The 19,399-nt window shown below is 44.6% G+C and overlaps 1 long non-coding RNA gene and 1 pseudogene across 1 annotated transcript in view; both read left to right on the top strand.

Moving 5' to 3' along the window:
* The window catches only part of LOC139530103 (uncharacterized), a 428,447-nt gene that overhangs the window by 212,026 nt on the left and 197,022 nt on the right, over positions 1–19,399 (top strand). The gene's annotated exons all lie outside the window — the stretch shown is intronic.
* Positions 5,163–15,830, top strand: LOC139530102 (nuclear receptor coactivator 5-like; annotated as a pseudogene).

Genomic DNA, 19,399 nt, shown 5'->3' with positions numbered 1-19,399 from the left:
ACTTCACAAAATAGATGGCATCATGAGGGAGGGAAATTATGTGGATATATTGAAGCAACATTTCAAGACATTAGTCAGGAAGTTAAAGCTTGGTCGCAAATGGGTCTTCCAAATGTACAATGACCCCTAGCATACTTCCAAAGTTGTGGCAAAATGGCTTAAGGACAACAAAGTCAAGGTATTGGAGTGGCCATTACAAAGCCCTGACCTCAACCCTATAGAACATTTGTGGGCAGAACTGAAAAAGCGTGTGCGAGCAAGGAGACCTACAAACCTGACTCAGTTACACCAGCTCTGTCAGGAGGAATGGGCCAAAATTCACCCAACTTATTGTAGGAAGCTTGTGGGAGGCTACCTGAAACACTTGACCCAAGTTAAACAATTTAAAGGCAATGCTGCCAAATACTAATTGAGTGTATGTAAACTTCTGACCCACTGGGAATGTGATGAAAGAAATAAAAGCTGAAATAAATCACTCTCTACTATTATTTTGACATTTTAAATGTCTTAAAATGAAGTGGTGATCCTAACTGACCTAAAACAGGGAATTTTTACTCGGATTAGATGTCAGAAATTGTGAAAAACTGAGTTTAAATGTAGTTGGCTAAGGTGTATGTAAACTTCCGACTTCAAGTGTATGAGGTGAGCAATGCAAAATATGTAAACATTATTAAAATGACTAGTGTCCCATTAAAGTGGCCAGTGATTCCAAGTCTATGTATATAGGGCAGCAGCCTGTCTGTGCTAGTGATGGCCTTGAGATAGAAGCTGTTTTTCAGTCTTTCGGTCCCAGCTTTGATGCACCTGTACTGACCTCACCTTCTGGATGATAGCGGGGTGAACAGGCAGTGGCTCGGGTGGTTGTTGTCCTTGATTATCTTTTTGGCCTTCCTGTGACATCAGGGGCTGTATGTGTCCTGGAGTACAGGTAGTTTGCCTCTGGTGATGCGTTGGGCAGACCAGACCACCCTCTGGAGAGCCCTGCGGTTGTGGGCGGTGCAGTTGCTGTACCAAGCGGTGATACAGCCTGACAGGATGATCTCAACTGTGCATCTGTAAAAGTTTTTGAGGGTTTTAGGTGCCAAGCTAACTTTTTTCAGCCTCCTGAGGTTGATTAGGCGCTGTTGCACCTTCTTGACAACACTTTCTGTGTGGGTGGACCATTTCAGTTTGCCAGTGATGTGTACACTGAGGAACTTGAAGCTTTCCACCATCTCCACTGTGGTCCCATCGATGTGGATAGGGGAGTGCTCCCTCTGCTGTTTCCTGAAGTGCACGATCAGCTCCTTTGTTTTGTTGACGTTGGGTGAGATGTTATTTTCATGGCACCACACTCCCAGGGCCCTCACCTCCTCCCTGCAGGCTGTCTCGTCATTGTTGGTAATCAGGCCTACTACTGTTGTGTCATCTGCAAACTTGATGATTGAGTTGGAGGCGTGCATGGCCATGCAGTCATGGGCGAACAGGGAGTACAGGACGAGCTGAGCACACATCCTTGTGGGGGACGAGTGTTGAGTATCAGCAAAGCGGAGGTGTTTTTTCCTACCTTCATCACCTGGGAGGCCCGTCAGGAAGTCCAGGACCCAGTTGCACAGGGAAGGTTCAGACCCAGGGCCTCAAGCTTAGTGATGAGCTTGGAGGGTACTATGGTGTTGAATGCTGAGCTATATTCAATGAACAGCATTATAACATAGGTATTCCTCTTGTCCAGATGGGATAGGGCAGTGTGCATTGCGATGGCAATTGCATGGTCTGTGGATCTATTGGGGCGGTAAGCAAATTGAAGTGGGTCTAGGGTGTCAGGTAAGGTAGAGGTGATATGATCCTTGACTAGTCTCTCAAAGCACTTCATGATGACAGAAGTGAGTGCTACGGGTCGATAGTCATTTAGTTCAGTTACCTTTTGCTTTCTTGTGTACAGGAACAATGGTGGACATCTTGAAGCATGTGGGGACAGTAAACTGGGATAGGGAGAGATTGAATATGTCCGTAAACACTCCAGCCAGCTGGTCTGGATTAACACGCTTAAATGTCTTACTCATGTCGGCCACGGAGAAGGAAAGCCCACAGTCCTTGGTAGCGGGCCGCGTCAGTGGCACTGTGTTATCCTCAAAACAGGCGAAGGTGTTTAGCTTGTCCAGAAGCAAGACGTCGTTGTCCGCAACGTGGCTGGTTTGCCCTTTGTAGTCCGTGATTGTCTGTAGACCCTGCCACATACGTCTCGTGTCTGAGCCATTAAATTGCGATTCCACTTTGTCTCTATACTGACGTTTTTCCTGTTTGATTGCCTAACGGAGGGAATACCTACACTGTTTGTATTCGGCCATATTCCCAGTCACCTTGCCATGGTTAAATGTGACGGTTCGCCCATTCAGTTTTGCGCAAATGCTGCCATCTATCCACGGTTTCTGGTTAGGGTAGGTTTTAATAGTCACAGTGGGTACAACGTCTCCTATACACTGATAGATAAACTCAGCAAAAAAAGAAACGTCCTCGCACTGTCAACTGCGTTTATTTTCAGCAAACTTAACATGTGTAAATATTTGTATGAACATAAGATTCAACAACTGAGACATAAACTGAACAAGTTCCACAGACATGTCACTAACAGAAATGGAATGTGTCCCTGAACAAAGGGGGGTTCAAATCAAAAGTAACAGTCAGTATCTGATGTGGTCACCAGCTGCATTAACTACCGCAGTGCATCTCTTCCTCATGGACTGCACAAGATTTGGCAGTTCTTGCTGTGAGAGGTTACCCCACTCTTCCACCAAGGCACCTGCAAGTTCCCGGACATTTCTGGGAGGAATGGCCCTAGCCCTCACCCTCCGATCCAACAGGTCCCAGACGTGCTCAATGGGATTGAGATCTGGGCTCTTCGCTGGCCATGGCACAACACTGACATTCCTGTCTTGCAGGAAATCACTCACAGAACGAGCAGTATGGCTGGTGGCATTGTCATGCTGGAGGGTCATGTCAGGATGAGCCTGCAGGAAGGGTACCACATGAGGGAGGAGGATGTCTTCCCTGTAACGCACAGCGTTGAGATTGCCTGCAATGACACAAGCTCAGTCCGATGATGCTGTGACACACCGCCCCAGACCATGACGGACCCTCCACCTCCAAATCGATCCCACTCCAGAGTACAGGCCTCGGTGTAACGCTTATTCCTTCGACAATAAATGCGAAGCCGACCATCACCCCTGGTGAGACAAAACCGCAACTCGTCAGTGAAGAGCACCTTTTTCCCATCCTGTCTGGTCCAGCGACGGTTGGTTTGTGCCCATAGGTGACGTTTTTGCCAGTGATGTCTGGTGAGGACCTGCCTTACAACAGGCCTACAAGCCCTCAGTCCAGCCTCTCTCAGCCTATTGCGGACAGTCTGAGCACTGATGGAGGGATTATGTGTTCCTGGTGTAACTCAGGCAGTTGTTGTTGCCATCCTGTACCTGTCCCGCAGGTGTGATGTTCGGATGTACCGATCAGTTGTCAAACCTGTCTCCCTGTAGCGCTGTCTTAGGCGTCTCACAGTACGGACATTGCAATTTATTGCCCTGGACACATCTGCAGTCCTCATGCCTCCTTGTAGCATGCCTAAGGCACATTCACACAGATGAGCAGGGACACTGGGCATCTTTCTTTTGGTGTTTTTCAGAGTCAGTAGAAAGGCCTCTTTAGTGTCCTAAGTCTTCATAACTGTGACCTTAATTGCCTACCGTCTGTAAGCTGTTAGTGTCTTAACGACCGTTCCACAGATGCATGTTCATTAATTGTTTATGGTTAATTTAACAAGCATGGGAAACAGTGTTTAAACCCTTTACAATGAAGATCTGTGAAGTCATTTGGAATTTTACGAATTATCTTTGAAAGACAAGGTCCTGAAAAAGGGACGTGTCTTTTTTTGCTGAGTTTAGATAGATAGATGTATTACATTACCAAAAGTATGTGGACACCTGCTCCTCTCATTCCAAAATCATGGGCATTAATATGGAGTTGGTACCCCCTTTGCTGCCACAACAGCCTCCACTCTTCTGGGAAGACTTTCTAATAGATGTTGGAAAATTGGTTAGGGGACTTGCTTCCATTCAGCCGCAAGAGCATTAGTGAGGTCGGGCACTGATGTTGGGCGATTAGGCTGGCACGCAGTCTGCGTTCTAATTCATCCCAAAGGGGTTCGATGGGGTTGAAGTCAGGGCTCTGTGCAGGCCGGTCAAGTTCTTCCACACCGAACTGTTTCCACAAAGTTGGAAGCACAGAATCGTTTAGAATGTCAAGGGGCCTAGCCCGAACCATGAAAAACAGCCCCAGACCATTATTCCTCATCCACCAAACTTTACAGTTGGCACTATGCATTCGGGCAGGTAGCGGTCTCCTGGCATCCACCAAACCCAGATTCGTCCGTTGGAATGTCAGATTGTGAAGCGTGATTCATCACTCCAGATAACGAGTTTCCCCTGCTCCAGAGTAAAATGGCGGCGAGCTTTACACCATTCCAGCCGACACTTTGCATTGCGCATGGTGATCTTAGGCTTGTGTGCGGCTGCTCGACCATGGAAACTCATTTCATGAAACTCCCGATGAACAGTTCTTGTGCTGACCGTTGCTTCCAGAGGCAGTTTGGAACTCGGAGTGTTGCAACCGAGGACAGGCGATTTCTACGCGCTATGCACTTCAACACTCCACGGTCCCCTTCTGTGAGTCTACCACTTCGTGGCTGAGCCGTTATCGCTCCTAGACGTTTCCACTTCACAATAAAAGCACTTACAGTTGACCGGGGAAGCTCAAGCAGGGCAGAAATTTGACGAACGGACTTGTTGGAAAGGTGGCATCCTATGACGGTGCTATGTTGAAAATCACTGAGCACTTCAGTATGGCCATTCTACTGCCAATGTTTGTCTATGGAGATTGCATGGCTGTGTTCTCGATTTATACACCTGTCAGCAACGGGTGTGGCTGAAATAGCAGAATCCACTAATTTGAAGGGGTGTCCACATACTTTTGTATATATTAATGGTGTGATTGGTATGATGATTTCCTCCTTTGTTTGATGGGACTGCAGTTCAATCGGGTGCATATAGTATAGAATAGATAGATATATCTAGGATCAGCTTGCCCTCCGCACGATTCCATTGGTGCATTTTTAGTTGCTAACCCCGCCCACTTGTCATGTCACATGATCTTGTGACCTGCGCTAGCCTAGCTTTACTTTGCGGTTCAGTGTTTGCAAACAAACATTAGCCCGTTTGGTAAAATACATAGCACAATTTTGTTATTTTCCCACAGGTTCTTTAGCGATTAGTCCCACCTGGCTAAGGTGCAATGTCGTCGTGGGGACAAGGCGGCAGACGGCCTCAACCCAAACGAAGGGTAAGTGGCTAGCAAGCTACCATTAGTTGGCTAGTGAGCTAGTTAGCCATTCAGTTAAATTCTAGTTATCCTAACTAGCTAGATAATAAACTAGCTATGACTATAGTCATCTTTGTAGCTACCCTAACTAACGCTAGCTAGCTATTAACCGGATAGCTAGCTATTGTGTAAACAAATTGTGAGTGTGTAACGTTAGCTAACTCAAATTTCAAGGAATGGCTAGGCGTAGAGCTGAAATTAGCTAACTAGTTATGATGCTAATAGCTGGCTAACTGTAAATCTCCTTCTTTAGTAGTGTTAAACCTCTTCGACCATTTCGAAGACCAGCACCATACCCCGTGAGAGAAGACTGGATGAACGACCACAATGACTCTGAGCAGTAGTTAACTTGTAAGCTGTAACTTAATGTTATCAAAATTGTTAGTTGTCAATATAGCTAACGTTAGCTAAAGTCTGCCAACATCCCGTGGTTGACTGTTAATAAATGTTAATGGCAGGTTGGAGGGATGATGGTGAGGTGACGCACCGAAACATGAATGCAAAGGTTTTGTATTATTACACCATAATCTGCTAATGACAGATACAGTACTTGGGGTGTTATGCTGTCCGCTACATTTTAAGAATAAAGTAGGCACACCTGTGTGTAGGAAGGGGTGAAAAACTCCAGGCCTAGTAAGGTTTTTGTTTACAAGGGAGCTACTGTAACATTTTTACTTTGAGCGAGCACATGCCAGGCTAACGCATTAAGCAACAGTGTGCATGATAGAAGCTATTCCCAGCACACAGATCCACCTTGTGTTGGGGACAAAAGGCCACTCAAATGTGCACTTTTGTCACACAAAACAATGCCACAGATTTATCTTGTTTTGAGGGAGTGTGCAATTTGTATGCTGACTGCAGGAATGTCTGCCAGAGCTTTTGCCAGATAATTGAATGTTAATTTCTCTACCATAAGCTGCCTGCAACGTAATTTTAGAGAAATTGGCAGTACGTCCAACCGGGCTCACAACCGCAGACCATGTGTAACCACGCCAGCCCACCAGCCCAGGACCTCCACATCCATCTTCACCTGCGGGATCGTCTGAGACCAGCCACCCGAAAAGCTGATGAAACTGGGTTTGCACAACCGAAGAAGTTCTGCACAAACTGTCAGAAGGAAGCTCATCTGCGTGCTTGTCATCTTCACCAGGGTATTGACCTGACTAAAGTTTGGTGTCGTAACCGACTTCAGTGAGCAAATGCTCTCCTTTGATGAATGCTGGAGAAGTGTGCTCTTCATGTTTGAATCCCGGTTTCAACTGTACCGGGCAGATGGCAGACAGCATTGTATGGTGGTATGGTGTCGTAGGGAGGGGCAGTTCCTCTTGCTGCTCCTTAGGCAAGCACTATGGTCTTGTAGTGGTTTCGACTGGAACCAGTGGAGTGTGCGGAGGAGCGGGTGACGCAACATAATTTAGGAAGGTTGAACACAAGGATTGCTGCAGTGTTCTGGATAAGTTTCAGGGGTTTGATGGCACTAGCGGGTGAGTTGCAGTAGTCCAGATGGGAGATGACAAAGGCCTGGATTAGGACCTGCGCCGCTTCCTGTGTGAGGTGGTGTCCTACGAGGAGCTGGCGCGAGTCACTGCTTTGATGTTTGCAGAGAGCGACAGGGTGTTGTCCAGGGTCACGCCAAGGTTATTTGCACTCTGGGAGGGGGCCACTGGAGTTGCCAACTGTGATGGAGAGGTCTTGTTGCGGGCAGGCCTTCGCCGGGAGGAAGAGCAGCTCCGTTTTGTTGAGCTTAAGGTGGTGGGCTGACGTCCAAGCTAAGATATCTGCCAGGCACGCAGATGCGTTTCAACACCTGGTTGTCAGGGGGGGAGAAATGTTTTTAGTGTCATCCACATAGCAATGATAGAAGAGGCCGTGTGAGGATTTGACAGCCGAGTAGGGTTAGGGTCAAGAAGATGGTTCTGAGAGGGATAGCGAGGGACTGCTCTTTGTGAAGGGATACTGGTCTGTTTGATGTCATAGGGGTCGATGTTGGTTTCTTGAGGAGCAGAGGGGCTCTGGACATTTTGAAGTAAGAAGGGGTGCAGCCAGTGGTCAGGGATGAGAAATGGAAGACTGTCTCCAGAGATGATCGGGATGAGGGGTTGGGGTCGATCGGGCAGGTTGTCGGGTGGCTGGACCGCACTAGTCTCAGGATTTCATCTGGATAGAGAGGGAAGAAAGAGGTCAATGTGTGTTGTAGTTTTGTGGGAGTGGGACCAGTGGACTCTAGGCTGAGTGAATGAGGAACAGATGTCGTCAACCTTTTTTTTTTCAAAGTGGTTGACCAAGTCATCCTCAGAGGTTCGGGGTGGAGGATTGAGGGAGGAAGGTGGGAGTTTCCTGGGGTTCGACGCAGAAGCTTGTGATAGAAAGTGGCTTTAGCAAAGTATACAGAAGAGAATGTAGAGAGGAGGGATTGAAAGCATGATAGGTCCTCTGGAAGTTTAGTTTTCCTTAATTTTTGCTCTGTTGTCCGCAGCCCTTTTCTGTAAGCTTGCAATGAGTCACTCACCCACTGGGCACACACTGGTTGATCAACGTTGGTTCCACGTCGTTATAAATAAAAAAAATTGGAGCTTAGGGCACCAGGTATTCCCAGGCGGTCTCCCATCCCAGTACTAACCAGGACCGACTCTGAACAGGTGTGTTCAGGGTGGTATGGCCACCAGCTTATTTTTTTTACTTAGTTTTCTCCCCGAATTAGGTCCCTTGGCTCATCTCTGCGGCGACTCAATGGGCTCGAAGGTTGTGTCATGCGTCCTCTGAAACATGACCTGCCTGGCCGCCTACTTATCACATTGCTCGCTTAACCCGGATGTCAGCCGTACCAATGTGTCGGAGGAAACACTGTTCGACTGATGACCGTTATAAGCTTGCAGGCGCCCGGCCCTGCCACAAGGAGTCTCTAGGGCACAATGAGCCAAGGAAAGCCCCACCGGCCAAACCCTCCCCTACCCCGGACGGCGCTGGGACAATTGTGTGCCCTCCTATGGGGCTCCCAGTCACGGCCAGTTGTGACACAGCCTGTGATCGAACCCCACTTCATTGCAGTGCTTTTGACCTCTGTGCCATCCAGGACCTTTGTCATTGAAATTACTTGATTCAATGTTGAATTGCTGTCTGTGCCCAGTGGGCAGCCACAAAGGGGAGGGGACAGCGAGTCATAGGATGCAGAGTAGAAGGGGGGGTGAGCAATGATTGAGATCGTACATGACCATCACTTCATGCATGAATGTGTTACTCTTTCAGTTATGAGGAGTTAGACCAACAGCATGACTACTCCGGTAACAACGTGGACTATGAATGATGTCAACAAAATGGAAAGCTCACATTTCTCTTATGTGGTCTATCAACGAAACGTGTTTATTTGCCAAGAACGGGAAGATCCTTTAAGTCTCTGTGGCGCTTATACACTCAAACCAATCTGCATTTTCAAATAGAAGTTCTGGTAACCTTTATTGTAACGTTAGGTTTAAATTTTCTACAGTAAGTAGCCTGCTTTAGCACTGCTTGGTAGCTACTTACACGTGTAAATAGTAGTAACAGGACAGAATTTGCTGTCATTCTTAAATGCAAACATATAATCATTTCCATGCTGAAAAGTTTGACACTCACAAATATAAGAATGTTAGTTGAATATAGCCTACCAAAAAATGCCCAGCCTTAACACTATCTACTGATATTTATTATTTTCTTCAGTGTGCTATGAAGTTGTATGTTCTCTCAATGTTAAATACTGTAAACCCGAATGTCCTATTCAATGACATCCTTACATTGTTAACTCACACTCATCTTGGTCCTTGTGGACAAAACTTTATGCATACTGTATTTTGAAATTGTCACCCCAGGCCAAAAAGCATTGCTGAGCAGGAAAGACCTACATACTGAGAAATTCAATATGTGCAATGTTAATCAACAATAGTCTGTGTTAATGAAGCAGAGGTTTAAGTTTTATTAGTCGTATGTATGGGGTACACATGGTGTACACTGTCCAATGAAATGCTTACGTACAGGTTCCTTCTGGACAATGCAACAACAATAAGAAAAGATAAGAATACGATCATAAAGTAAATGGCTCAGTAAAATAGATTAAACATTCATCACAGGTGTTGCTATGATATGTGCTTGTTGTGGGCTTCAAGAGACCTCATTGTCCCACCCTCCTCAACATATTCTATTTTACTCACAGTAGACAAGTGGTTTGCATGACAATTGTAACTGGTCAGTATATACTGTGTGTGCTCTTTCAACACTGTCGTAAGATGTTTAATAACAGACAAACGATAAGCATATTTACAATCAATGCACAGCAACAAGTAACGAACTCACAGCTTTATTGAATCAACCTATCACATCCATTTTTACAATATTAGGCCTATGGCTATATCAAGCTATCCTGCTCTTCACTGGTCACTTAACTACAACTTGATGAGAGTTACGATTCAGTTTAGGTGTGAAAAGTTGAGTTGTCTTCGTGTGGTTGTTGACGCCAGGCCTGGACATGCTGCTGCAGAGCTGCTCCTCTCACACGTCATGTCTGTGTACCCCTCTGTCTGTGTGCAGAAGTCAATAACCAGCTTTCTTCTCTTCTTTCAAAAGGATTACCCCAAATCGATAGGTCACTGTTTGCAGGACCGCGGCCTCTCAGTGGAAATGATTTACCTGCAGGCGGAGTCGGGCCTGACCCGGGCCCTACAAGATCTCCGCTCCGACGGTTCCACCTTATGTATTCTCGTCCAACAGACCAATGTAGCTCTGTCCTCGTGCACAGTAATCAAATTTTCAGAATCCCTCAAAAGTAAGTCCCCACAATCACCTGCCCCCTTTTAAGAAAGCAATTACAATGCATCTCTAAAAGAACAATAATACCCCAAACCAAACATTCCTGATAAGGATTGTAAATTGAGACAATTTGAGGGCAAAGAACATGACATGTTTCCATGGAGATTTAGTTCCATTCTGTGGTTGTCCTCAGAACTCAGTGGTTCACAGTTAAGACCGCCTCATCATCAAAGGCTCTCACATTATACTTCCATACATAGCTTTATTCACCAAAATATTAATTTAGGTTTGAAATAATTCACAAACACATGCAGTAACATTAGACGGGTATAAATTGCTTGATATAAATCCTCAGGAAATGTTAAACGAGCAAAGAGCGTGACAATGACCATTCTTAAAATGTATTTGGCTTATACTGTTATAAATAGCTTCTTAAAGGTGTACTATACAGCTTAGAAATATCTGAAATAGCTCTCGATTTACCTTTTTTAATAAAAATATTTAGTGCAGGGACGTGAAGTCATATTAAATTGTTGAATGAGAATCATCCGTTTAAAAGGAAGATCCTGTTTTGTATACACTGAATGTGGCCAGAACATCCACTTACCAGTTGACAAGTAACTTTACAGCTTCAAACAAGGTTCCAAAAAAATTATGTATTATGCCCCTTTCATTTAGTGGTGCCATTTTATTTGAACATATATCATATACAGTGCATTCGGAAAAGTATTCAGACCCAATGACTTTTTCCACATTTTGTTACATTTTACAGCCTTAAGCTAAAATGGACTTTATATATTTTTCCCTCGATCTACACACCATACCCCATAATGACAAAGCGAAAACAGGTTTTTAGAAATGCTGTGAGACTTAAAATTGAACTCCGGTATCGTGTTTCCGTTGATCATCCTTGATGTTTCTACAACTGTCTATATAAGGTCCCACAGTTGACAGTGCATGTCAGAGCAAAAACCAAGCCATGAGGTCAACGGAATTGTCCGTAGCGCTCCGAGACAGAATTGTGTCGATGCACAGATCTGGGGATGAGTACAAAAACATTTCTGCAACATTCAAATCAAATTTTATTGGTCACATGTGCCGAATACAACAGGTGTAGACCTTACTTATACGCCCTTAACCAACGATGCAGTTTTAAGAAAATACCAACAAAAAAAATGTTTTGGTAAGATAAGAAAAACAAATAATTGAAGGTCCCCAAGAACACAGTGGCTTCCATCATTCTTAAATGGAAGAAGTTTGGAACCACCAAGACTCTTCCTAGAGTTGGCTGCCCAGCAAGATAGATGGAGGCCACTGTGTTCTTGGGGATCTTCAATGCTGCAGAATTTTTTTGGTACGCTACCCCAGATCTGTGCCTCGACACAATCAATTCCTTCGACCTCATTGCTTGGTTTTTGCTCTGACATGCACTGTCAACTGTGGGACCTTATAAAGACAGGTGTGTGCCTTTCCAAATCATGTCCAATCAATTGAATTTACCACAGGTGGACTCCAATCAAGTTATAGCAACATCTCAAGGGTGATCAATGGAAACAGGATGCACCTGAGCTCAAATTCGAGTCTCCTAGCAAAGGGCCTGAATACTCATGTAAAATAAAGTATTTCTGTTATTTTTTATACTTTAGCAAAAATGTCTAAACCTGTTTTCGCTTTGTCGTTATGGGGTATTGTGTGTACATTGAAGGGGGGGGAATGTAACACAATGTGGAATAAGTCAAGGGGTCTGAATGCACTGTATAAACTAAAGCTATTTTATGAGAACTGGGCTATATAATCATGAACAACAGCCTAAATGGAGGTATTTCTTAAATTCTATATTATGAACAAATACTATTTAAAAGTAGTTTAAGACATTCAAAGAAGTTATACTAATTATTCTCTTAAAATATTTGGAATTCGTTTTGCTATTCACCACATCCATACCTGCTTTAAAAATATGGCATTGTTATAGGCCTAGCTAGAGCATCATATTTTATGTATATCCTAAACTCTCAAATAATCTTCAAAGATGCCCTGCACAGACACACATCACATCATTCCCAATCTACTGCAAATCTTCCAATAAATTGCATTAAGCTTTCAGTGAAAGAAAATAACAGGCAATCACTATTGTCATGCATTGAATTTTCACCTGACACCAAAATTAAACTCCATATAAAGAGAAACTGGAAGAAGTGCAACATAACAGAGCAAAGCCTCCTGTATGATTAACTTGTATAATATTTTAACTTTGACCTTCAAACCCCTCTTCTTCTAGTCTCCCGCAACATGCCCAAGGAACATGCCATGGACTTTGTGTGGGCTTGGGAAGCGGATGCAGCAGAATGACCCTGCAGAAACGGGGGCGCAGGTGGCCGAGCTGGTGGATGACTACCTAGAGGGAGAAGGTGGAGAAGCTGTGCCCTCTGACACCCGCCAGCTGCTCTTCCTGGCCGATGGAGTCCACCTGTACCCCGAGGAGCTGAGCACCATTGCAGAGTATCTCCACAACCGCCAGGACCCATCTGCAAGGTGCAGCCACACAACCATAGTGTACATATGCACAGTACAGTCTTTTTATTTAGGACAGCAAATGATATGACCCAAAGTATGTGGAAACTTGCTCGTCGAACATCTCATTCCAAATTCATTGGCATTAATATGGAGTTGGTGCCCCCTTTGCTGCTATAGCATCCTCCACTCTTCTGGGTAGGCTTTCCAATAGCTGTTGGAACATTGCTGCGGGGACTTGCTTCCATTCAGCCACGAGCATTAGTGAGGTCAGGCGATTAGGCCTGGCTCGCAGTTGGCGTTCCAATTCATCCCAAGGTGTTCGATGGGGTAGAGGTCCGTTTCTGTGCAGGCCAGTCAAATTCTAACACACCAATTTCGAAAAACCATTGCTGTATGGACCTCGCTTTGTGCACGGGGGCATTGTCATGATGAAACAGGAAAGGGCCTTCCCAAACTGTTGCTACAAAGTTGGAAGCACAGAATCATCTAGAATGTCATTGTATGCTGTAGCATTAAGATTTCCCTTCAGTGGAACTAAGGGGCCTAGCCTGACCCCAAAACAGCCCCAGACCATTATTCCTCCTCCACCAAACTTTACAGTTGGCGCTTTGCATTCGGACAGGTAGCGCTCTCCTGGAATCATCCAAACTCAGATTTGTCTGTCGGAATGCCAGAGGGTGAAGCGTGATTCATCACTCCAGAGAACACGTTTCACCTGCGCCATAGTCCAATAGCGGCGAGCTTTACACCACTCCAGCCAACACTTGGCGTTGTGCATGGTGATCTTAAGCTTGTGTGTGGCTGCTCGGCCATGGAAACACATTTCATGACGCTCAAGGCGAACAGTTCCTGTGCTGACGTGCTTCCAGAGGTAGTTTGGAACTCGTAAGTGAGTGTTGCAACCGAGGACAGACTGTTTTTACGTGCTACGTGCTTCAGCACTCAGAGATCCCGTTCTGTGAGCTTGTGTGGTCTACCACTTCGCGGCTGAGTTGCTGCTCCTAGACGTTTCCACTTCACAATAACAGCACTTACAGTTGACCGGGGCAGCTCTAGCAGGACAGAAATTTGACGAACTGACTTGTTGGAAAGGTGGCATCCTATGACGGTGCCACTTTGAAAGTCACTGAGCTCTTTAGCAAGGCCATTCTACTGCCAATGTTTGTCTATGGAGATTTCATGGCTGTGTGCTTGACTTTATATACCTGTCAGCAACGGGTGTGGCTGAAATAGCTGAATCCACTAATTTGAAGGGGTGTCCACATTACTTTTTGTAAATATAGTGTATATCCTTATTTGCTAATACTTAATGTGATTATTGCTTGTCTCTAACTACACCATGCATTGTCATTATGTAGTGGAGATATTGTATTCTTAGACTATCCTAGAAAAGTGACAATGCTGAGTTATAGTAACTGTATTTTTAGGATATCATACTTCTATATTGGGTTTTTCTGTTTTGTTCTCTTTCCCAGCCACGTCCACTGAGACAGGTGATGGCCCCCTTCCTGAGAGGACGAAGATGTTGCCTCCTGGTTTAGGGAAACCCCCACCGCTGCTACCCACCCCCTCAGGCCCTCGTGGCAGAGAGACACCCCCTGGGATGAGAGAGCACTCTGCTACCCCCCTCATGACTTCTCCAGGTGAATAACTGTTCTAAAACTAGAAATGGTCTACCGGACAGATGGGCATTAGATGGCAAATGTCTAAAATCAGACTCATGAGTCACTTGTTATGGCTATGATTGTATATGTGCGTGTCGACAGTCTCTGAGCTGTTTCCTATCTAGGCCCATACCCCAAGACCAAGCCCCCTCCACTGCTGTCCATGCACCAGGGTCAAGGGCCCCCCTCATGGTCCCCCACCCCCTCGCTCCCCCCTTTCTACACACGGCCTCCACGGTCCATTACATCGAGGACCACCACGGCCCCCGAGGAGCCCCACCCTCACTGAAGAGCCTTCATATGGGACCCCAGCCTGGGCTGTTCACCTGTCCAGGTTAGTCACATGCTTTACTGTTTCATGCCCGTCACGCGTCATCTTAGGTTAGCCTCACTTGTTCCATTAAAATTAAATGTAAGCGTCTTAGAGGAAACGCACCAGAGGGATTTAGAAGTGGGTGGCCGTCCTATCGCCACGGACCATAGAAAACTGGCCGTCATGTTCTAAACATGTATCACTAGCCACTTTAAACAATGCCACTTAATATAATGTTTACATACCCTACATTACTCATCTCATATGTATATGTATATACTGTACTCTATATCATCTACTGCATCTTGCCATCTTTATGTAATACATGTATCACTAGCCACTTTAAACTATGCCACTTTATGTTTATAGACCCTACATTACTCATCTCATATGTATATACTGTACTCTATACCATCTACTGCATCTTGCCTATGCCGTTCTGTACCATCACTCATTCATATATCCTTATGTACATATTCTTTATCCCTTTACACTTGTGTGTATAAGGTAGTAGTTGTGGAATTGTTAGGTTAGATTACTCGTTGGTTATTACTGCATTGTCGGAACTAGAAGCACAAGCATTTCGCTTCACTCGCATTAACATCTGCTAACCATGTGTATGTGACGTGGCGTGTCTTCCCTCTTTGTGTCAGCAACACACAATACAAAACGGCAACGTTGATGTAACATGTCAATATCCACAAATGTTATCCAACCATGTTCCTCTCTCCTGTCTGATCAGGTGGTCTCCCTAACACACCCAGGCGCTGAGAGAACATCATCTCTAGAACACCATGGACAGACGGCAGAAAGCATCAGGACTCATTGTCATACTGGCCTGAGGAGTGGGATCTCCTTCAGCTCAGTGCCCTCTGCTGCCCCCTCAGGAACCCACACTAGCACTCCTCATCCAGAGCCATGTGTAGATAGAGGATCCATAGTTCAGCAAGCTGAAATGGAATATTGTGAGTTGCCTTGGACTATTTGGGAGTTCACAGCTCAATTTTTATGAGTGTGAGTTGACCCACTACTATGTTCAGGAGCCAGTCAGAACAAATGATCCGATTTGAAGTTTCATTCTTTGTTTTATATTTGTCTGTTTTTGTCTTTCTTTTAACTGAACACAATAAAGGCTAAACAAGCCAAAATATCTATACTAATTTCCTCATAAAAGCAAGCATCTTCATGCATCAATCTTCTCTGATATCTTTGGCTGCTGTCTCCCTCAGTCAGAATGGCCTGTCTTTGCATCCCAGATCTGCCCTATGCTTAGGAGGATATGATGCCGGTATGCTAGCGATTCAAGATAATCATGATATCCCGTGAATGTGTTAAATATGAAGGTGCTCTGAACATTGTAACATCCTGAGGCATCAACTTACATTATCAAAATGTATTTTGTGAGAACTAGGTAAGTATTTGGTAATACTGGAATAAGCTGTTCTGAACAACAGCTTTTAATTCTGCTTCTTAGGCTCTGTATTGAAAATCTAAGTTTATTGACCGCATTCACAGATTTGCAGATGTTATCGCAGGTAAAGGCGAAATGCTTGTAACATGCATTTTATTAGAAGAACAAATTCCATTTGAACTTTTTCAGTAGAAAGTCTGAGAAATTAATGCACTTTTCAAGAACGTTCATGTTTTTCCTTTTCTTGGATAAGTTCCCATGATCAAATAATATTTTTACCACAAATTATACCAAGTGTTTAGGACAGTATAGACAGTGTTGCTAAGCATTAGCTGGTATCTGTTCTCTAATAGAAACCCTCAATATGACATGCCCATCCAAATTAAGAAGTTATTGTGGACATGTTTCAAAACCTCCAACCTAAACGCAGCACAAAAAGATACGTCCTCTCACTGTCAACTGCATTTATTTTCAGCATACTTAACATGTAAATATTTGTATGAACATAAGATTCAACAACAGACATAAACTGAACAAGTTCCACAGACATGTGACTAACAGAAATGTAATAATGTGTCCCTGAACAAAAGGGGGGGTCAAAATCAAAAGTAACAGTCAGTATCTGGTGTGGCCACTGGCTGCATTAAGTACTTTAGTGCATCTCTTCCTCGTGGACTGCACCAGATTTGCCAGTTCTTGCTGTGAGATGTTACCCCACTCTTCCACCAAGGCACCTGCAAGTTCCCCGACATTTCTGGGCAGAATGGCCCTAGCCCTCCCCCTCTGATCCGACAGGTCCCAGACGTGCTCAATGGGATTGAGATCCGGGCTCTTCGCTGGCCACGGCAGAACATTGACATTCCTGTCTTGCAGGAAATCACGCACAGAATGCGCAATATGGCTGGTGGCATTGTCATGCTGGAGGGTCATGTCAGGATGAGCCTGCAGGAAGGGTACCACATGAGGGAGGAGGATGTCTTCCCTGTATTGCACAGCTTTGAGATTGCCTGCAATGACCACAAGCTCAGTCCGACGATGCTGTGACACACCGCCCCAGACCATGACGGACCCTCCACCTCCAAATCGATCCCCCAGAGTACAGACCTCGGTGTAACGCTCATTCCTTCGTCGATAAACGCGAATCCGACCATCACCCCTGGTATGACAAAACCGCGATTCGTCAGTGAAGAGCACTTTTTGCCAGTCCTGTCTGGTCCAGCGACGGTGGGTTTGTGCCCGTAGGCGACATTGTTGCTGTTGATGTCTGGTGAGGACCTGCCTTACAACAGGCCTAAAAACCTTCAGTCCAGCCTCTAGCGGACAGTCTGAGCACTGATGGAGGGATTGTGCGTTCCTGGTATAACTCGGGCAGTTGTTGTTGCCTGCCTGGACCTGTCCCGCAGGTGTAATGTTCGGATGTACCGATCCTGTGCAGGTATTGTTATATGTGGTCTGCCACTGCGAGGACGATCAGCTGTCCGTCCTGTCTCCCTGTAGTGCTGTCTTAGGCATCTCATAGTACGGACATTGCAATTTATTGCCCTGGCCCCATCTGCAGTCCTCATGCCTCCTTGCAGCAGGCCTAAGGCACGTTCACGCAGATGAGCAGGGACCCTGGGCATCTTTCTTTTGGTGTTTTTCAGAGTCAGTAGAAAGGCCTCTTTAGTGTCCTAAGTTTTCATAACTCTGACCTTAATTGCCTACTGTCTGTAAGCTGTTAGTGTCTTAACAACCGTTCCACAGATGCATGTTCATTAATTGTTTATGGTTAATTGAACAAGCATGGGAAACAGTGTTTAAACCCTTTACAATGAAGATCTGTGAAGTTATTTAGATTTTTACGAATTATATTTGAAAGACAGGGTCCTGAAAAGGGACGTTTCTTCTTTTGCTGAGTTTGTCAAACATGGATGAGGTCAAATGTATCTATTCCAACCTTAGGCAGTGGTACGTTGTAAAATCAAACAATTTTTTATCACTAGATGGTGCTATAGAGCCATTCATCTTTTATTTTTGAAACCGCTGCATCGCCAATATCAAATGTTAGGTCTTCTCTGAAATGAAAAGGCTAAAATCTATTATATCAGAAGTCCCAGTTGAAATGTTTTCATTGCTGTTTTGCCACAGGCCTGTAATATTTTTCATTATTTGCTTTTGTAATTTCTTGTTCTGTATTAGTTTAAGTAGAAGAAGCACTGAACTCATAATTGAGATTACAGGGAAACAATCTTGTTACTGAAAATGCTCTGCAACAGATAAAGGTGCCAGACTTTTTGAGAATGAAATCAACTTCTCTTCAATTCTATTTTCATACATTTCATGTTGTGCACCATGGCAACTGTATTATGTTTTGATTCTGTGGCATAAAAAAGTTTATTAAGATGTACCCAGTCTGAACACCATTGAGTCTTACATGAGGACATAGGCAATAAATATTGTTTCCCAATATAACAGTAATGATGGCTCTATTCAAAGTTTGAATCCAATAACTTTACTTTCAGAAAATGTCTATCAGTGCTAAGAAACAAAGTAATTGTTGGCTGAGATACAGACTGTATATGTATTTCCAGTACACTGTCGGTTGTACATTGCTGAAGAACAAGTTGGGGGGGGAAATCTACTAGTGTTTGTTCTTATTTGGCTGTGTGTATTGCAGGATGCACACAGTCATGGGTGGACTAGAGTTAGTGTGTGTTGGTGGTAGGGTGTGATTGTGGTGTTGAGTTTAGGAGTTAGTCGTGTGATAGTGGCACACAGAGTCCGTGTGACTGTATGAGTGGGTGGACGTGTGTGGCCAGGCATGTTCACCAGTTGTTTGTCTCCCATTCCTGATCACAGGCCCTCCGCTGCAGCTGTGAAGAATCCATCGACTCTCAAAGTAATAGCGAAATGTTTATGCTTCATTTCACCAGCTGAGAAATGTTGATTGGAGCTTTGTGGGAGAAGGGAAAAACAAGCTATGAAGCAGAAGAATGGCTAGACTGAAAGATGGATAATCAGATTGACGAATCAACCGCTTAAATACAAAACAAATTGCTCACATACCTCCAACTTTTAACCCATGTTTTTGCACATGTAAGCCTACGTACAGGAAGTAATCATGTTGAGAACTGATTTTTTTTGTTGCACAGGATGGCCCTCCCCTGAAGCCTACATATACTTTCCACTCCTGAGTTCACAATTGGATATCAATCAAAATGTATCACTATGACTATTCCTGGCACCGTTGTGTCAGAATTCACAGGATCTGATCTGCAGTTGGCTCTTAATAGGACTTGTTTCTTCGTTACCTTTACCCCACACTGGGCCTGT

Source organism: Salvelinus alpinus, chromosome 9, assembly GCF_045679555.1.
Source record: "Salvelinus alpinus chromosome 9, SLU_Salpinus.1, whole genome shotgun sequence".
NCBI classification, from domain to species: Eukaryota; Metazoa; Chordata; class Actinopteri; order Salmoniformes; family Salmonidae; genus Salvelinus; species Salvelinus alpinus.
Note: the sequence above shows the minus strand (reverse complement) of the source record. Positions and strands in the feature narration are given on the sequence as shown.